The sequence below is a fragment of the Lissotriton vulgaris genome, chromosome 1_1, assembly GCF_964263255.1.
Source record: "Lissotriton vulgaris chromosome 1_1, aLisVul1.2, whole genome shotgun sequence".
NCBI lineage: Eukaryota > Metazoa > Chordata > Amphibia > Caudata > Salamandridae > Lissotriton > Lissotriton vulgaris.
The window spans coordinates 145658996-145677947 of record NC_141685.1 but is presented as its reverse complement, the minus strand read 5'-3'; the positions used below and the strand labels follow the sequence as shown (position 1 = coordinate 145677947).

Sequence of the window (18952 nt, the reverse complement as noted above, 5' to 3'; positions counted from 1 at the left end):
CGCTGACGGCGATGCTTCACATCTATGTGCGATTGACCTTCTTAACGAGGTAATCCAGCTTTCCCCTACAATGGTAGACAAATTCTTTACAGACTTAGAAGGCTTGATGTTTTCCCCAAACAATTACACTGACTTTTGATTTGGCACACAATGTCTGAGAGACTCTGAATTCGACCTCATTTTTTAATTTTTTCAAAACAAAGTTTCTAACTTTGGAACTCTTTTTTCTATGATTAATTTTTGTTTTCCAAATTTGTACTTTTACATTTTTTGGCAACAAGTAATCTGCTTAAAGTAGAACTATTCATAGAGAACCAGAATTCTTTGAAAAATCTTCCATGTAAGACAATATTTGACCTTGTCCACATTCAACAAGTTTATATATTCTGCCATGAATTGGTCTCAACTTTTTCTTCTGTATTTAAGAGCCATTTCATAAATGTATTTTCGTGATTCATTCGGATAGCATTTTCAAGTATCAAATGATCTGCTTTGAATGAAACATACCTTCAAATGCGTACAGCACAAATGCTTCTTTTTGTGTACAACCAATTCCAATGCATTTTTTATGTATTTTTGGTGGGTTTTTAACATATCATGTTTAGATACGTTTTTATGTGTTTAGAACTTAGAAATGTCGGACTTGGGAAAGTGGAGTGGGTGTTGTGTGGTGTTTTAGGCCCTGAGTGAATTTTCCCGATTCATGCCCTTATATAGGTACAATTCACATTGCCCTTATATAGGCATAGAAATCAAAGCCCATGCTACCCAAATACAGGCATGGCTACTTCCACCCGTACCAAACGTCATAACGATTTTTTGGAAAACCGGCTTAAGCAGTTAGGGAACTTCCCCTTGCTTGAATATTGATTTCTCCAAGAACTCAGTTACTTACAATGAAACACTATTCCCCAGGGGTTAATTATGACGTTCATATGCCCGACTTTACGTCAAACTATGGCATTCCTAAACACCTTAAAGGTATAAATATACCTTCACTTGCTGTGGCAAACGACGGTGGTTCGGAGCAGTTCGACTATCTACTTGCCCGACGCAGCTCGCTACAGCAAGTGCCGAAGGACGCCGACTCCCCAGCTGACGCACTGATCAGGAAGCTGCCCTGCTCCTGCCGAGAATCCAGCTCCCCTTGCGGGGTGTTGGGAAATCGAGTCCCGAGACTGAGATACCAGACCTCCTTCATTCTAACCAAGGTATGGAGCTGATTAGACCCTAGAGAAACCTTTGGTAGATTCTTGGCAAAGAAAACTAAAACCTATGCTACACAATACCTACTTCTTCCAGCGTACTAGACTTAGGTTAGGTACATTGAGGTAGGCGTATTTTAGAAGCACCAGGGGGTATTTTAGCCTGTGTATTTATGTATGTATTTTTATATGGCTTAGAAACCATATAATGCTCTTACAGTATTATTTCATATTACTGTTTACGCTGTACGCATTATACTTTGAAGTCTGCCTAACAATTGTAGCAGTTCACTTCTCTTGCATGAGAAAGAAGACTGTTCAATAAACCTTTTATTGAAAACGCCTGTCTCTCTATTATTCTGCAACTCTGTAGAAACTAAGCATGCACGATTGACACTCTGAGAGATATATTCTTATTGTTGGGAAACAAAGTTGTCATGTTTATGCGGTTATCAGAAACGAATCCCTTCTTGTGTATACGAGAAAGTTTCTAGTCATCTCGGAGTTAGCTGGCACACACACAATTAAGTTTAGTATATTCGATAGAGACCTAGTTGACCTCAGTCCTACGTCAAATCTATAGGAGATATTTTTCCAATGCGCAGAGCCTATTGGAAATATAGGAACTACACTACAGGACAACATGGATTCGTCTCAGTTAACCCTTTTAGTATTGAAGCTAACCAAAGAAATGCAGGAAGTAAGGTAGGAAAACCAGGCCCTTAGACAAGAGCTGGATAGAACATGAACAGAATTTACTAATTGGAGAGACCCACAACCAGGAGAAACTGAACCTATCATTGCTCCCGGTAAATTTGGTCCCTCGTCTTTTTTTCCCCTAGTACATAAGGCCCTAACACTGATCAGAACCTGCAAGTCACCGTGGTAACTCGAACCCCAGTTCCCTTGGCAAACCCGGAACGATTTACTGGTGGTAGTAGTCATTTTACTACTTTTATGAGCCAATGCCAGTTACATTTTTTATGTAAACCGCAGGTTTTTTCCACCAACACTTCCAAGATCGCTTTCATCATCTCTTATTTAGGAGGCGTAGCAGCCACCTGGGCTAGCCTTTGTTTGACACAAATGATACTTCATTGCAAAATCTAGCTGCCTTTAAAACAGCTATGTACAGTTTATTTGCAAAACATGTTTTTATTCTAACATCTGATAACTGTCGGGTGTCCCCACAAGTACCTTATTCTTGTGGTGAGTCCTCGCAGAGACGACACGAGCTAATGTCCCCACACACACCCTGTCCCAATGTGATTACAGAGCAAACCAGAATAAGGGTGTGAGTGAAGATGATAGCCAAAAAGGGGCCTGGGACTGGAGGGCTGCTGAGTAGGGTAGTGGAGCGTTCCTCTGGTGGGTTGTTCCGGGATAACAGCTGGACAGGGAGACAAGGGAACACAAGTCAGCGGTATTCTCTGACGTGACAATCACATCCGTCATACACACATATGGAACCCAGCTTACCTCCTCCTTATCTTGGCCTTGCTGCCATCATGGAAATTATAAAAAGGATAATATAAGCGCTCCTGCGCTGTCACATTAAATGTCCCAAAGCGTAACGGCGCTGCTATGCCAAAAGTCTGGTGCTCCTGGGTGAACCAAAGGAAAGTAAAGCGCTCCTGCGCAAACCAAGGAAATGTAATGCACTTCTGCGCTGCCACTGTAAACGTCTCAAAAGCGCAACAACGCTGCTGTGCCAAAAGTCAAGTGCTTCTGTGCATCAAAAGGTATGTAAATGTATGTATAGGCATTTATATAGCGCACTACTTACCCATAGGGTCCCAAGGCGCTTCGACCGCTGCGAAACCCTTCCTGGCTTCCCTGAGAGATGGTCCCTTAATGGGTATCTCCAGGGTGAGACCAGGCATCCCCGGCGGTCTGGTGGGGCCGTTAGTGAAGATGAGGCAAGCTAATGCCCAGAGTTGCCGAGTGTGATCGCTGATCAGAGTGGGCACCGAGGCGAGAGAATTATCGAGTCCGCTGACCCTGGTCCAGAAACCTGCCGCGCCGGGAATCGAACCCTGGTCCCGGGCCGTCCTCTGCTCTCGGGTCTACCGCCTCTAACCAGTGAGCCACACTACTTCACTTCAAAAGGAAAACCAAAGTGCTCCTGCGCGGTCAAGGAAAGGTCGTTAATAGCTGTTAACGTGTAGTAGTTCATGAGGTTTCACCGAACCTCTTTATGTCTGGAACGGTGCTCCGATACTGAAGCACGCCGAGAAAGTACACAAAGCGCTTTCTCTGAGTGAATCACCGATGATAAGCGTCCATCCCCGGAAGCGCTGGTGACGTGTACGGACTTCCGGTCGTTGACTGAACCGCTAACTCATTGCGGCCGGAAGTGTATTTTCTGGAACCCATGCAAACGTCCGTTTCATTCACACGAACAATACATGGGGAGACGTCCGCATCATTCACACGGACAACAGGTGAGCGGGGACAATAGGGAAGACTTGGAACCATGCCAATAACGAGCTTTTAAATCTATGCCAGGGGTCCAAGGATCTTTTAACCTATGTAACCAATTTCAACAGATTGTTATCAGAAACACACTGGCCAGAGGAGAAAAGAATATCTTTATTCCATCGGGCCTTAGAGATGAATTAAAAGATTCTTTGGCACACATTGTTAATTTGCCTGAGGACTACGCAGAATTTTTAGATCTAGTGGTTACGTTAGATCACAGATTGGGAGAGCGAAAGAGTGAAAGACCCAGAAGTGATTTAAGAACTTGGCATTTTAGAGTTGGGAAAAAAGAAACAGAAGAAAAGAACACACATGTGGAATCAATGCAGATTGGTGGTCTGAAAAGACCAGTTTCTGCAGAAGAAAAAGAACGCAGGCGAAAGGGCAATTTGTGTCTTCATTGTGGCAAGGCAGGTCACTTTGCTCAGGATTATCCAGTTTAAAACTAACAAAAAGAAATGTATTGCAATAACAGACAAACCATTGAGGGAGTCGGAAAACTGGATTTCTCAGAGAAAAAAGAGATTGTTTCTTTGAGAACAACTGCAGTACAGATCTCACAGTATGCCACTAATATTGTTAATCGTACTCCGAAGCACTTTACAAATAGGGTAACCTTTATTATAACAATTCAAGAAAGACACAGCTTGGCTTTTCTGATTGATTCTGGGGCTACCGGCAATTTTTTAAAATTTGGAATTGGCCAGTAAATTAGGAATAACTCGAGCTGCAAAATCTGAACCAGGATCAGTCAGAGCTTTAGACGGCTCAGCTTTAGCCTCTGGATTAATTAAGTTTCATATCAAACCTTTGACCATAGTTGGAGAAAATGGGCACACTGAAGAAACTGTTTTTGATCTAATTGATACACCCACTTTTGGTGTCATACTGGGAGTTCCTTGGTTAGAACTACATAAACCGAAAATAGATTGGATTAAAAGAACTGTCAATTTAGACTCCTCCTATTGCAGAAATCTTTGTTATTCGGAAACTCAAGATCCCATAATTCCATTATTTTGTTCTGCCTTACAACAAGATTCTCCACAGTTACCCAGCGAATATCAAGACTATGCTGATGTATTTGATCCTGTCCGATCAACTAAATTACCACCACACAGAGTGTACGACTGCAGGATAGACTTGATCCCTGGTACAGTCTTACCCTGTAGTAGGATATATGCCTTAACTGAGCCTGAAAACCAATATTTGAGAACATACTTAAACAAACTGTTAGAGATTGGTTTTATAAGACACTCTACGTCACCAGTCTCTTCTCCACTTTTCTTTGAGCTAAAAAATCTGGCGATCTGAGGGCGTGCATAGATTACGGCGCAGTTAACAAGGCAACGATTAAAAATTGTTATCCATTACCTCTTAGCTCAGTCTTGCTAAATCAAATCAAAGGATCAAGTATTTATACTAAATTGGGTTTACGTAGTGCGTATCACCATGTTCGTATTAAGGAGGGAGACGAATGCCTGACCACCTTTCGCACGAAATATGGTCTATTCGAATATACAGTAATGCCATTTGGTCTCTGTAACGTCCCGGCAGCATTTCAGTATTTCATCAATGAAGTCCTACATGATTTACTTGATATCTGTGTCATCGTAAATATTGATGACATACTGGCCTTCTCCAAGACTGAGGAAGAGCATACTACACATGTTCGCTCAGTTCTACAAAGATTAAGAGACAATTCTTTGTATGTAGAACTTGAAAAGTGTGTATTTAACACAAATAAGGTCAAATTTTTAGGTTATTGGCTTTCTCCCGAAGGAATAATCATGGACCCAAAAAAGGTTGAAGTAATTTTAAATTGGCCCACTCCCTCTTCTGTAAAAGACACGCGGCGAGTACTAGTTTTTGCCAATTCTGATGGTAGCTTCATATCTAAATTTTCTGAGATAGTGACACCTATCACTCTATTACTTCGAAAGGGTGAGAAAGTTCAATGGAACCCAGACGCTGAAAAAGCTTTTTTTAAATTGAAGCAAGCTTTTACATCAGTACCTTTTTTGATTCATCCAGACCCTGATAAATCATTCTTTGTCGAGACTGAGCTTCCCAAACTGCATTGGGAGGCGTGTTAATGCAAAACGATGCTGCAACTGGACATTTACAGCCAATTGCCTTCTACTCGCGCAAACTGTTACCAGCTGAACAGAATTATACCATTGTAGAACGCAAGTTGTTGCAAATTAAAGCAGTCTTTCTTGAATGGAGACATCATTTATTGGGTGCAAAGCATACAATTACCATATTTTCAGACCATAGAAATCTCCAGTTAAGGCACTCACTCCCAGACAGATGCGCTGGTTACTTTTTTTTAGTGAATTCGATTTTATCATAACATACTGCCCTGGGCAAAAGCAACTCCTGTCTGACGCTTTGTCTAGATTAGTGTGTGAAAAGGATGTTTGCGAAACAAAGAATTCATAAAGTATAATGCCTTCTGAAAAAATAGTTGCAGTCACACAAGCGGATACCTTTTTAGGCCAAGTTAAATTGAGTGTTCAGACGTTAAATGAACAGCAATGGCTAGCTCAGAAACAAAACACCATATTTGAGGGTTACTTCTTCCAAAAGGATAAACTGTTTATCCCTCAAGAAAACTTGCGACAACAGATATTACACTGGAATCATGATATTAGTACAGCAGGACATCCAAGGGTCAATAAAACTTTAGAGTTATGTCAGCGGCATTTCTGGTGGAAAAATATCAGACAGGACGTCCAACAATATATAAAAGCCTGCTAGTGTGCGCACAACAAAAGTCCTCCCATTCATCCCCTAAAGGTCTTCTACAACCATTGCCCATACCTCTGCTTCCCTGGCATACTATCAGTTTGGACTTCATCACAGATTTGCCTAAATCCCATAACTTCACTGCAATTTTAGTAGCTGTGGATCTTTTGTCTAAAATGGGGCACTTTATTCCCTTACAAAAACTACCAACAGCTACAGAATTTAGTGAAGTGTTCTTAAACCATATTGTAAAACTACATGGCCTTCCCAGTAAAATAATTTCCGACAGGGGCCCTCAATTTGTTTCAAAATTCTGGAGTCAGTTGTGCAAACATTTAGGAATTGAAATAGCATTATCCTCCGCTTTTTACCCACAGACTGACGGCCAGACAGAAAAAGTTAATCAATACCTTGAACAAAGTCTACGTTGCCTAACCTCCATTATATCGGCTCATTGGGATGAGGTCCTACCATTGGCAGAGTTTTCATACAACAATAGCTATCATGCAGCTTTTGGCTGTTCCCTTTTCTTTTTTATAACTGGCTTACATCCACGATCTATTCCTGCCATCCTTCCAGATTTATGCCTGCTGTGACCAAAAGATTAACAGAATTGCGAGAATTTCAAGAACAAGCCAAGCGTAGTTTAGCCAAAAATAAGCAAAAAGGTCAAATTATCAGTCAATAAACACAAAACACCAGCACCACCCTATAAAGTAGGGGATCTTGTCTGGTTATCAACCAGAAATATCCAGATTGAAGGCCCCAAGAAACTAAAACCTAGGTTCATTGGCCCCTTTCCCATAAATAACATTTTGAATCCAGTTTCAATGAGATTAACTTTTCCCTCGGAATATGCCATCCACCCAGTTTTTCATGTATCTTTGCTCAAACCACATGATCCGTTGTAGTGACTGAGGTATTGGTGCCTTTTTGGCTCGGTTATGACCGTTGCCCACCACCATCTCATTATATGCTGCCGTCATTCAAACACGTATGGTGTTTTGTCTATTCCCGACCTTTATTTCACCTAGTTGGTAGGGCTTGGCTATAGACTTTGACAGCTTTATGTCCCCTTATATGCTGCTTTTTGCTCTTTTTCTGGCCTAAAGGCCTATGCTCGAGCGATGCCATGTTTTTTTCTGACACCATCCTGCTAAGCCTCTTTAGGTGAAAGGCAATGTTTTAGTTTCAATGTGTTGTTCGCTAGTAGTGAACCAGCAAGGACCGGTTCTTATCGGAGGAATGTGCTCTCTTAGCGCTGGAGCCATAACAAATGCTTGGCCAGCTGCTGTTGTGTGCCAGGTACGGAAAGGTACAGGAATCTCATGAGAACAGTAAGCGGGATCTTCTAGAAGCTTCGAGAGAGAGCTACATTCTATATTAGTGAAAGCGGGTCCAAGTGAGAGTGAGATGATTGGCTGGTGGTTTTGGCGGTCTGGTGAAGCATCTCCGTGCAGACGTGCAGACGTGTTTTTGGAACAGAGTCCTGACCCAACCGAAGAGGGAAAGAGAGACGGACCTGTGTTCAGATTGCAGATGTCTAATAATATGGTGAGGTGTTCCATGTATGACTAATTTGATCTAATTATTCCTTTATTTTCAGGTTCTATATGTGTGTATGTATGTTAATAAGTCATTTCTTTCTATGTCCTTTCATCATTGTGCAATAAAAGACCCTGTGCATTAATTCCATTTGTTTGTTGTCACTAAGAGGGAGTGTGGGTTCATCTTAACCAGGTGCTGTCGTATAGAAGGAGGGGTGATTCTCTTCTTACAGGTAACTGATGATGGGAAGGTGCGCTGCTCATGATTAGGGATGACTACATTGGAGAATATATAATTTGTCCTTATTCTCTGTGGAGGAGGGTCGGGCCCCTTTGTTACCAAGTGCTTAAAGAGGGATGTGCTAGTTCCCCTCTAATGAGTTATTGTAGATACGGAAGGGAAATCGGCTCCTAAGCAGGAATACCTAAATTGCTGGTAGACCAACCCAACATAGCGTAAGAGGTATGTACTGATTTTCACCTGAAGGTGTTGCTGATTCGCACCAGGGTGCGTTGCTCGCGTAAGTGCGCCTTGAACATCGGAAGACGTTGCTGACTTGATTTGATATTTGATTCGTCGGAAGACGTTGCTGATTTGATATTGATTCGTCGGAAGACGTTGATGATTTGATATTGATTCGCACCAGGGTGCGTTGCTCACGTAAGTGTGTGTTGATCGTCGGAAGAGGTTGCTGACCTGATTTGATATTTGATTCTGATTCGTCGGAGGCCGTTGCTATACATACCCTCTGAGCTATGATCTATAGTATCTTTAGTTATTTATGTTATTCCTTTCTCAGATAGGTAGTCTGAATGTGGTGTTTTGTTGTTAGGCATTCTGGGAAGGGACTGTGATGAGTAATTACTTTATAGCTAACTAGCTGAAACAACAGAAAAGTAGGAAAATATCAGTCATTACATCCGTCCAAACGAAAAGACTACCCTCCTCCACCTGTTGTAGTTGGAGACAATATTGCATATGAAGGAAATCGCATTATAGATGCAAAACGTATACATGGTTGATTACAGTATTTAATTGACTGGAAGGGTTATGATGTGTCAGAAAGATCCTGGAAACAGAAACACATGTACCTACTCCAAGATTGGTCAGATCTTTCCATGCCTTGCATCCGGAAAAACATACGCAGACCTTTGGGGGGGGGGCAGGAGGCATTTCCTGCATGTGTAAACGGTCTTGGCAAGTACACGTGAATTACTTGGGAAAGATTTACGGCCCAAATCACCTTCACATGCACACGTGAGAAAACCTGAGACCCAAAGCTATTTAAACCCCACCCACTTGGTTCCCGATGCTTCGCTTCGTGCCTAATCACTCACCTGACTCCGGACCTTGGTGGCAGATCACCTGAAGCTCTTTAGTGCTCCACCCTGCTTCCTTCCCTGTGTTCACTCAGTGTCTTCGGCTGCCTTCTTGCTGCCCGGAGCACATTTCAGACGTTCCTTCCTGTTTCTGAATTTCTGGCTCCAAATCCTCTCCCGGCACTGTTTCCGATTTCCTATAAAAGAGAAAAGAAAAAAGAATCAACAAAGGGTTGTCAAGCAACACCTCGCTCTGAATGGTAAAGCGTTAGCATGCTTGAACACATACCAGTAAGAATTTAAACTTTATGAAAACTGTGGCAAACCTCTTGACCTTCTATAAATCAAGAGTACGTTTTGAAACTCTTCCTGAAACAATCCAAGGACTTTAAGGACATTGAGTAAGTGAAGAATGTTAAAGTAAAACGGACATTTGTGTAAATACCTTGAGTCTGATTAGAAGACTGAAAGGTAACAGAGAGCTCGATTGTATTATTATTTATATATATTTAATGTGAAATTACGGAGCAAATATTGTAAAGGAAATCAGTAACTCTTGTGATAATTTGAGCAATCACAGATTATTAGTGCATCTGTAGTGTTCTTTTTGTTAATTCTTTCTTTTAGTTTCAAGAATCCTTTTGAGAAAAGGTCAAGGGTAATTCAGATATATCCAATTAAGAGTTCCAAAGCAGATGTTTGACCTAAAGAAGTGATTTAGGGTGTTCAGATTAATCGGGTACATTTATCAGATTATACACGAGCTGAAAACTGAATCCCAGTAACACTTTGCCTTTCTTGAGAGACATTCTACATGACTGAATTGTCAAGTCGGTCTACAAGAATCCAGTGTGTCTTCTCTTTTCTCTCGTACCTATTCCCCCCTCCCCCGGGGTTCGATCAGGGCGGCAAGTGAATCCTATCCTTGCCTCTCTGGTGGAGTACAGAGGGAGTTGGGTAATAGCGGCATCAAGGAAGGAACAAACCGGAGTACAGGTGGGTGAATTTGTGACACCATTGGCCCCAGTATCTACCACGTCCAAGGGGCTTTGTACTCGTTGGGAGGGGGGCCGCGCAGCCCCCATTCTTGAGCCCTTGATGGCCTGGGGACTATCACCGCCTAGGGCCAGCTGCAATGTCTCCTGCCATGCCATAGCAAATTCTGCTTTGCTTCTTGGAAGCGAGAGCAGGAAACCTAGAAGGCCACCATAAGTGCGGCAATTGTGTTGCTTGTTCCAGTACAATTGAGGGTAATGAATTTATCCACCTGGGAGTCAAGTGGCGACATACAGATTTCTCCAATTGCAGGACAAAAAATGTTGTCTACGGAATATTGTGCCCGTGCTCTATGGTTTACATAGGTAAGACCAGCCAACAGGTAAACCAAAGTTTCAGTCAGCATCGATCACGTATCAAGAAGAGGGTAATGACGGCACCAATGGTGGAACATTTCTGTGATAGGGGTCATGCTGAACATGATTTTAAGTGGTCAGTATTGTATACTGTGAGTTCAACAATTAAATGCCATGACGTCGAGCGTGTCTTGCTACAAAAAGAGGCTTACCTCATTTTAAAATTTAACAGTACACAAACAGGACTTAATAGTATGTCAGAGATATCCAGCATATAAGGTTTTTGGATATCTTGTATGGGCGGCTGCCCATCTGGTTGACATCCCTGGTTGAATCTGTGACCTGTTTCCTCCTTAAAAATGATTCATCACTGATACAAAATGATCATGGGCAACCTGGGCAGGCTAGACACAACATGAATCTAATACACGGATTGTTTCCTTGGTGAGTATGCGCCTTGTTAATAAAGATTGGGCTTGTAATACAAACACGCAATGTGCGTCTACTTGAATTGTTTTCTTTGCAAGCACGTGCCTTGCCAAAAAGGAAGGGACTTGCAATAAATACACACAATGCGCGATTGAATAATGAACGCTGTTGGCGAGATCTGACAAATCTAGAAGTGATGCGCACCTTGATGCTCCCATTAGATCAATATGCATGCGTGCAACTAACAGTCTTTAATAAGAACGCAACAATTCTTATGACTATATGGCGCACTTCTTTGACAATTTCATAAGCAATGTGCATCTAGGCGCCCCCATTGGATAAACATGAGTGCAATCGATATTTCGCAAAGAACTTAATAATCCGCATAAGTACATGGCGCACTACAAACCCCATGATGCATTGGGGTGACGCCAGGTATAAAACAAATGACGTTTTTCGCCGGCCATTTTTGATGAGTGTACAGAGACCCCAGTTACGGCCTGCTGTCGGGCAGAGAAGGTAATTTTCTATCAACTGTTAGCGTACACCTTGTTCCTTGACTAACTGCGTACCGCTAAAACGTTAGCGTCATACTCGCTCTTTGGTTTTCACAGGAGCATTGATGCGGCTTAAGTTTTAACTGCACGACACTGAAAAACAACTTAGAGGTAGGAATTACTCATCCGTGTTTCATCGTCAGCTAGCGGTTATAAAAGCTTAGAAACGGCCCGTAGTTAAAACGCATTCTCCTTGCCTTCGCAGGAATAAAATGGAATGGTGATACAAAACGAGTAATTACGCCTATGGGCGGCTATCGCAGATGAGCGAGGTACGTCCTGTTTGGTAACACATTTGAGTAAGATAGACAAATCACGAGTCCTGCTCTCTCTTTGTATTAACGATTCCCCAAAAAAATTCCTAGATCTGCCTGCCTTGCCACAATTAACGAGTATCATATGGCTTTCACGTCCTCAGGACCACATGAAGCTTAATCCTCCTGCCTCCCCTCCAAAATTAATCCGGTATGTAGCCTAATATCTGATGTAGCCCATTACTGAATTAAAAAGGCTATCGCAAAATTGATTAGTGAGAGACTTTCTTTGCATCTTTCAGATCCAAAGAATAAACAGCCCTGATGAGAGACCAGTGAATCTGTGCCTGGTCTTGATACGCGTCGGCAGTTTCTTGGCTGGAATTAACTATAATCTTCAGGATACTAGGACCGGCTGGTCCAGGAAATATCCGTTTTTGAGCTATTAATTTGCTTATTTTCCCCCACATTTGATCTTTCTCATCATTTATTGATTCTAATGTTTGTGAATTTGCTGTTTGTGATGTATTTATAATTTTTGTAATGTTTGATGCAGACATTTCATTTATTGTGTATATATTGTGAGTTTATGTGTGTACAAAGTATATATTGCTGTGTAAGTATTTAAGTGTACAGTCTATTTTCTGTCAAAATTGTGAAAAATTCAAAAAGTATAAATTGATTGACATCAAGTAATTATGTTGAGGGTAGTTACAATAAATATGTAAAGTATTGTTGAAGTAATTGTGGTGCGGGCAATATGTGTTGTTGCATTTTAGATAAGCACATGGCGGATCTGGGATCGAAGATCCAAGTTCACGACAGAAAACTCGATGTGGTGAAATCGCATACATCAGATCTAGGAGATCTGAACGGCGCAATCCGTGAAAAGGCTTGGCCGAATAGAACATTACTTCAAAGACGTCGCAATCAAGAAAGAGGACTTAGAGGCGCGCAGTCGCCAAAATAACGTGCACATTTTGGGTGTTCCGGAATCGACAGCCACTGGTCGCATGGACACCTTGGTAGAAATAATCCTGATAGACTTGTTTTGTAGAGAAGTCTTCACTATGGGCTTTGTGATAGGACGCGCTCATAGATCACTAGGTCCAAGGCCCAATCCTGGATGCCCGCCCAGACACATCACTACCTGTGTCATGAACTTTAGGGATCGAGACATGGCCCTGCGCCAGGCACGAGAGCGGGGCAAAACGGTATGGCAGGACTCCAAGCTGTCCCTATACCCAGACTTTACAATCATGGTACAGGAGGCCAGGCGGAAATACACTGGAGTTAAGGCAACACTGCGAAATCTAGGACAGCTCTATCCAGCTCGGTTACGTGTTGAGATCAATGGGAGAGCCCGTGTCTTTGACAATCCTACGGAGGTGCAGGAGTTCTGTCATACTTACAAACTTAACAACAAACGCCCAGCTGAGGACAAAAGACTTCCCCCTCCGTAGAGTGGTTCAGACACCAGCATGGAACTATTCTCGAAATCTGGGCACGGCTAAACTGTTAATATGGCCTTCCTTTACATGGAGACTTTATTAAGTTGGGATTTCATTCAATCACTTTATAGTATCATTTTTTATTGCCACGTAGCTGTAGGACCGCTGCCACCACCACTAATGGTGTTCACCTTATAATTGTTGTGTGAATTTAGTAAGTACTATTTATGGTTGTTTTTCAGCGATGCCGAGGAACTATTAGTACTGCACTGTTTTTGGATAGTAATCAAGTCAAGTCAAATAGTCTTTATTCGGATTTAAAAACATCCATAAAAGCACAAGTTAATTACAGCAAGGTAAGACATAAACAAGTTGTTGGAATACAGATAATTATAACATACAGAGATGCATATTCATGGCATGGAGACCATTTTTAAAAATGATGAGCGGGTATTTTAGATAAAAACATTAGTGCAATAATACAACATCAGGGCAAATTTGTCTAATGTGCAAAATAGCAATCGTGCAAAATACTCATTCAATGTGCAAAGAAGCGCGGGAACGGACAGCAGCCTTAAGAAAACAACTTACTCTGAAAATCAATTCATCAGATTTCAACAATAATAAGTGTTTAAAAGCCAGGTTATGGGGGCGTGGCCAAGATGGCGGGCTGAGCGGTCGCACTTGCCGAGGGCTCCCGGACCCCTGAATTTCTGCACCGCTCGGAACTGCTGATTCCCCCCCGGATCACGCGGCCACCGAGCCTGGTGCTTGCGGTGGAGGTGTGGAGAGCCTGCTGAGCCTGGTTAGCGCCGTCGGGGACGAGATTTTGGCCGGTGTAGCCCAGATCGGACCCCGTTGTACGACCCGACTGGGAGCTGGAAGCCGCGAGTCCCCCGACCCTCGGAGCGCGACGGGGCGATCGGCCCCTGAGGTGTGAAGCCCGCGGTGGTGCATGTGCTGTCGGAGTGGGATTCGACGACGGCTCCGCGCGAGGCCTGGAGCTGTCCAGCAGCGGCTGTACGGAGCGGAGCGGAGCGGAGGCGCAGAGCGGAGGCGGAGTCGGTGCCACCTCGCTACGCCAGCCCGTGGCTTGACGGGGCCTGCCGGAGGAGGTCGCCTCGGCTGGTTATCTGTGCGGAACTGGGGACCGAGTCTTCCGAGGTTGATCTCTCCCTGACGCAGCGGAGCCCGGTGGCTGTGGCATTGTGACTTAGCCCCCTGGCCGGATTTCTGGTTCTTGGGTCGGAGAAGGACAAAGGGTCTCCATCTTGGGCGTTGTCCCCACGACACTACTGAGCGGCCATTTTGTGGGGTCCGGCCGGGCAGCTCATCCCTCCTGGCGCTCACTGCGACCACTCCCGGCTGGCATATAGCCGCTTTCTCTGCTGTTCGGCGAGCCTCAGTGTCTGTTCTCGCTCTACGATGTCGAATGCCAGGGGACAGCGAAGAGGCGACCGGACCTTGCCGGAGATGCTGGGACGGGGCGCCCTCCGCAGCGGAGGTGCTCAACCGGCCGCGACCTCCCCGGCACCAGCCAGGGGGGCAGAAGGTGGAGAGCCCCCGGTGACGAGGTCCTTTCTCGAGTCCCTGTTTAGCTCCCTGAGGGACGACTTCCAAGCACTCAAGAATGAGGTGGCCGGGGAGGTCCGCGAAGTGAGGAGAGAGATGGACTCCCTGGGGGATCGGGTGAACACGGTGGAGGAAGCGGGCCATTCCAGGGATGAGGAGATCACCCATCTGCAGCAGGAGGTTCTACGGCTCCGGGAGCAACAGATCGAGCTACAGGCCCACGCCGAGGACCTTGAAAATCGGTCCAGGCGGAACAACATTCGGGTCCGCGGAGTGCCGTCTGGTGAAGAGGGTGAAGACGTGACGGCATATCTGGTGGCCCTCTTCCGAGCGATCCTGGGAGAGCCGGAGGACTTTCGGATCCGCATTGACCGGGCGCACCGGGTGGGTCGCCCCCGCAGGGCTACGGCGCCCGCCCCGGACATTTTGGCCTTCCTCCCGAACTTTCCTTTGAAGGAGCGGATCCTCCGTGAGGCACGAAGGCAGCAGCCTTTTCGATTCCGGGACCATCCTGTGACACTGTTTCAGGACTTATCCACAGTCACGTTACAGAAGAGGAAATCCTTCAAGATCGCTACGGACTTCCTTCGGGAGAATGAAACGCAGTACTCCTGGGGGCACCCCTTCCGCCTGATCTTCAGATGGAACGGTGTCTTACATCAACTTCGGTCCCTTCAAGATGTTTGCGCGGTGTTGGGCCTCACTGCAACGGACACGGATACCCCGGCCCCGCGACGGAGGCGCAGCAATCGAAATGGCTGGCAACGAGCTGAGGGGGGGGCCTCTCCCCCGGCGGAGCGCCCGGGCTCGCCTGCAATCCGGGCTGAAATGGCGGCTGCCATCCAGGAGGCCTCCAGAGTGGCGGCGAATGGCGAAGTGGCCTTGACGGCCTGAACTTACTCCGGGGGGAGTCTACTTTAGCACATTCTTATTGCAGGTGCGGGGTTTCGGGGGGTGGCACGGGAGGAAGGGCGAGTGCGGAAGGTGGTGGCTGGACGTCCACTAGATTGACTTTCCACGGCCTTGCCCGTTTTGGGCCGGACTGGGACAATGTCTTTTTTGAAAAGTTTGAGAAGCGGGGGTAGGGGTTGGGGCGGACGGGCAGCTGTTTCGATTTTGGGACCTAGAGGGGGGGGCAGTAGCGGGGGGTGGTGTGGTTTTGCTGGTGTAGGGGCGGGGAGGGGGTTTTTGGTTGTGGGGTGTTGGGGTTCGGGGACTGTACTGTGCCAATGGTTGATTCAACGTTGCTCTGTTTTGAGGTCTCGAAGGGTGCCTTCTGTGTTTGCTGACCGGGCTTTGCCTTTTGATATGTGCTCCCTGAACTCTCTCTTAGATGGCTCTTAAGGTGCTTACTCTCAATGTGAAAGGGCTGAATAATCCGGTTAAGCGGCGGGCAGTGTTATCCCTGTTGGAAAACTCACAGGCGGATATCTGCCTGTTGCAGGAGACCCACTTGCTGGCTAAGGACTGCTCGCGGATGCGAACCCCCAAGTTCCCCACACAGCTATTTTCCTCTAGCACTTCCAAGACGGCAGGGGTGGCCATTTTGTTTTCTAGAAGGTTCAGGGGCGAGGTTGTGAGCAAGGTGGCGGAGCAGAAAGGAAGACTCCTGGTATATAGAATCAAGGTGGGGGGCTTAGCACTGACTGTAGGCTCCGTTTATTGCCCCAATGATCATCAGGACCAATTCTTACACAGGGCCTTGGACGACGTTGCATTCACCTCTGATAGGCACATAGTGTTGGGGGGTGATTTGAATCTGGTTTTTGACGCGGCGCTGGATAGGTCTGTGCAGCGGCGCCAGCAGTTGGGTGAGCTTTCGGGCTCGATTCGAACTCGACTTGCGGAGCTGGACCTGCATGACATGTGGCGTTGCCTCCACCCCACCACCCGCGCATACTCTTATTTCTCACACGCCCATAGATCTTATGCGCGCTTAGACCACCTCCTAGTGTCGGGCCCGCTGCTTCTTTTGGCTTCGAATGCGGACATGGGGGTCCTTTCTCTTTCTGATCACGCCCCAGTTGAGGGCACTTTCACTCTTCCGCCGGTGGCTCGGTCGAGGGGGGTTTGGAGGCTCCGAGATACGCTTTTGCATAGGCGGTCGGTGGTGGATCAGATCAGGGCGGCCATTTTGGCTTTTCAGACCGTGAACGATAATGGGGACACCTCCCGTGCAACGCAGTGGGCGGCCCTAAAGGCCGTGCTCCGAGGCGAATTTATCGCGATTTCCGCTGCCGAGAATAGGGACCGGCAACTTAAGAGAGATGAGCTCACCCAGCAGGTGAGGGAGCTGGAACAGGTTCATCACAGGACAGGGGCCCCCAGGGTGTGGAGGCAGCTGAAGGCGGCGCGGAAGCTCCTGGCAGCCCTAGACACGGATCGGGCAGAGTACGCAGTGCTCCGCCTGAAACACAAATATTATACAGGGGGCGATCGGTGTGGGCGACTCCTGGCTAACAAACTCAGGGTGCAGCACCAGCAGCACCGAGTGAAGGAATTGCTGGACCCGGCCGGAGGCAGAGTCACGACCGATGAACACATAGCGGACGTCTTCCGCGGCTTTTATGCGGACCTCTACTCCGGGGAGCCCCCTTCGGCCCAGGCTGAGGGGAACTACCTGGACTCGGTTCCGCTTCCGTCGCTGACTCAGGATCAGGCTCAGTATCTGGAGCGTGACATACGCATTGAGGAGGTGGTCACGGCGATATTCCGGCTCAAACTGGGCAAGGCCCCGGGTCCGGATGGCTTCATCCCGCTGTTTTACAAAACCTTCTGTCAGGAGCTGGCGCCTCTGTTGACTCGCCTTTTTAACTCCTTCGCAGAGCCGGGAGCCATCCCCTCCGAATTTCTCCAGGCCACGGTCTCAGTGATCCCTAAGCCGGGCAAGGACAGGACCGCTTGTGGGTCCTATCGTCCCATTTCGCTGCTGAACGCCGATTTGAAGGTGTTCACCAGTATCTTAGCGGCACGCCTGGCGTTGCATCTCCCCGGCATGGTTGACTCGGACCAAGCGGGCTTCGTGCCCGGTAGGCAAACGGTAGATAATACGAAGAGGGTGACGCACATTCTCGAGAAGGCTTCTAGGATCCCTGGAGAGAGGATGCTCCTGTCCATTGACGCGGAGAAAGCTTTTGACAGGGTGCACTGGCCCTACCTTGAGAAAGTCCTGAGCAAATTTGGGATAGGGGAGAAGTTTCGTCACCTGGTCTTTAACTGCTACCGGTTCCCATCTGCGGTGGTCCGGGTGAACGGCGGTAGCTCTCGACCCTTCCCCATTGAACGGGGCACGAGACAGGGATGCCTGCTCTCCCCTTTGCTCTTTGCCTTGTACATGGAGCCATTTGCCCAGAGGGTTCGGCAGAACCCTGACATTATCGGTGTCCAGATGGGAGGGTTTCGCCACGCGATTAGCCTGTACGCGGACGATGTCATTCTGACACTGGATGACCCGCGGAGATCGCTACCGGCCTGTGTGGAGGAACTGAACTTATTCGCTGATGTGGCGGGCTTTAAGGTGAACCTGGGTAAGTCAGCCGCCCTGGACATCTCGCTATCTGCCGCCACTAGAGTGGAACTGCAGAGGCTTTACCCTCTGAGCTGGTCCAAGGACCAGATCCCGTATTTGGGGATCCTGCTGGCGCCCTCCCTCCCGGAGATGGTTAAGGCCAATTACGCAGCTCTAGGCACTAAAATCAGGGAGGAACTGGGCCGGTGGGATAAAGGCACGCTGTCGCTACTGGGTAGGGTGGCCGCAGTGAAGATGACCCTTCTGCCTCAGGTGCTTTACCTCTTCAGAGCATTACCGCTCCACCCTCCTGCGGGGTGGCTCGCGGAGACTCAGACTGCCATTGCACGATTCGTGTGGCAGGGCCGTAGGCCGAGGATCAAGAGGGGCATCGCTATGCTCTCGCCGGAATCCGGAGGGCTGGGGATACCGGATTTACGGAAATATTTTCAGGCCGCCCAGCTCCGATACCTAGTGGAATGGAGCCGGTGGGAATCTGATAAACACTGGTTGTTCCAAGATCAGGCG

General features: G+C 46.6%; 1 pseudogene across 1 annotated transcript in view; it reads right to left on the bottom strand.

The window, feature by feature from the left end:
* The window catches only part of LOC147737853 (uncharacterized), a 200457-nt pseudogene that overhangs the window by 56351 nt on the left and 125154 nt on the right, over window positions 1-18952 (bottom strand). Inside the window, exon 3 of the transcript XR_015303464.1 lies at window positions 9320-9498. The product of XR_015303464.1 is annotated as an uncharacterized LOC147737853 (transcript). The remainder of the gene's footprint in view (window positions 1-9319; window positions 9499-18952) is intronic.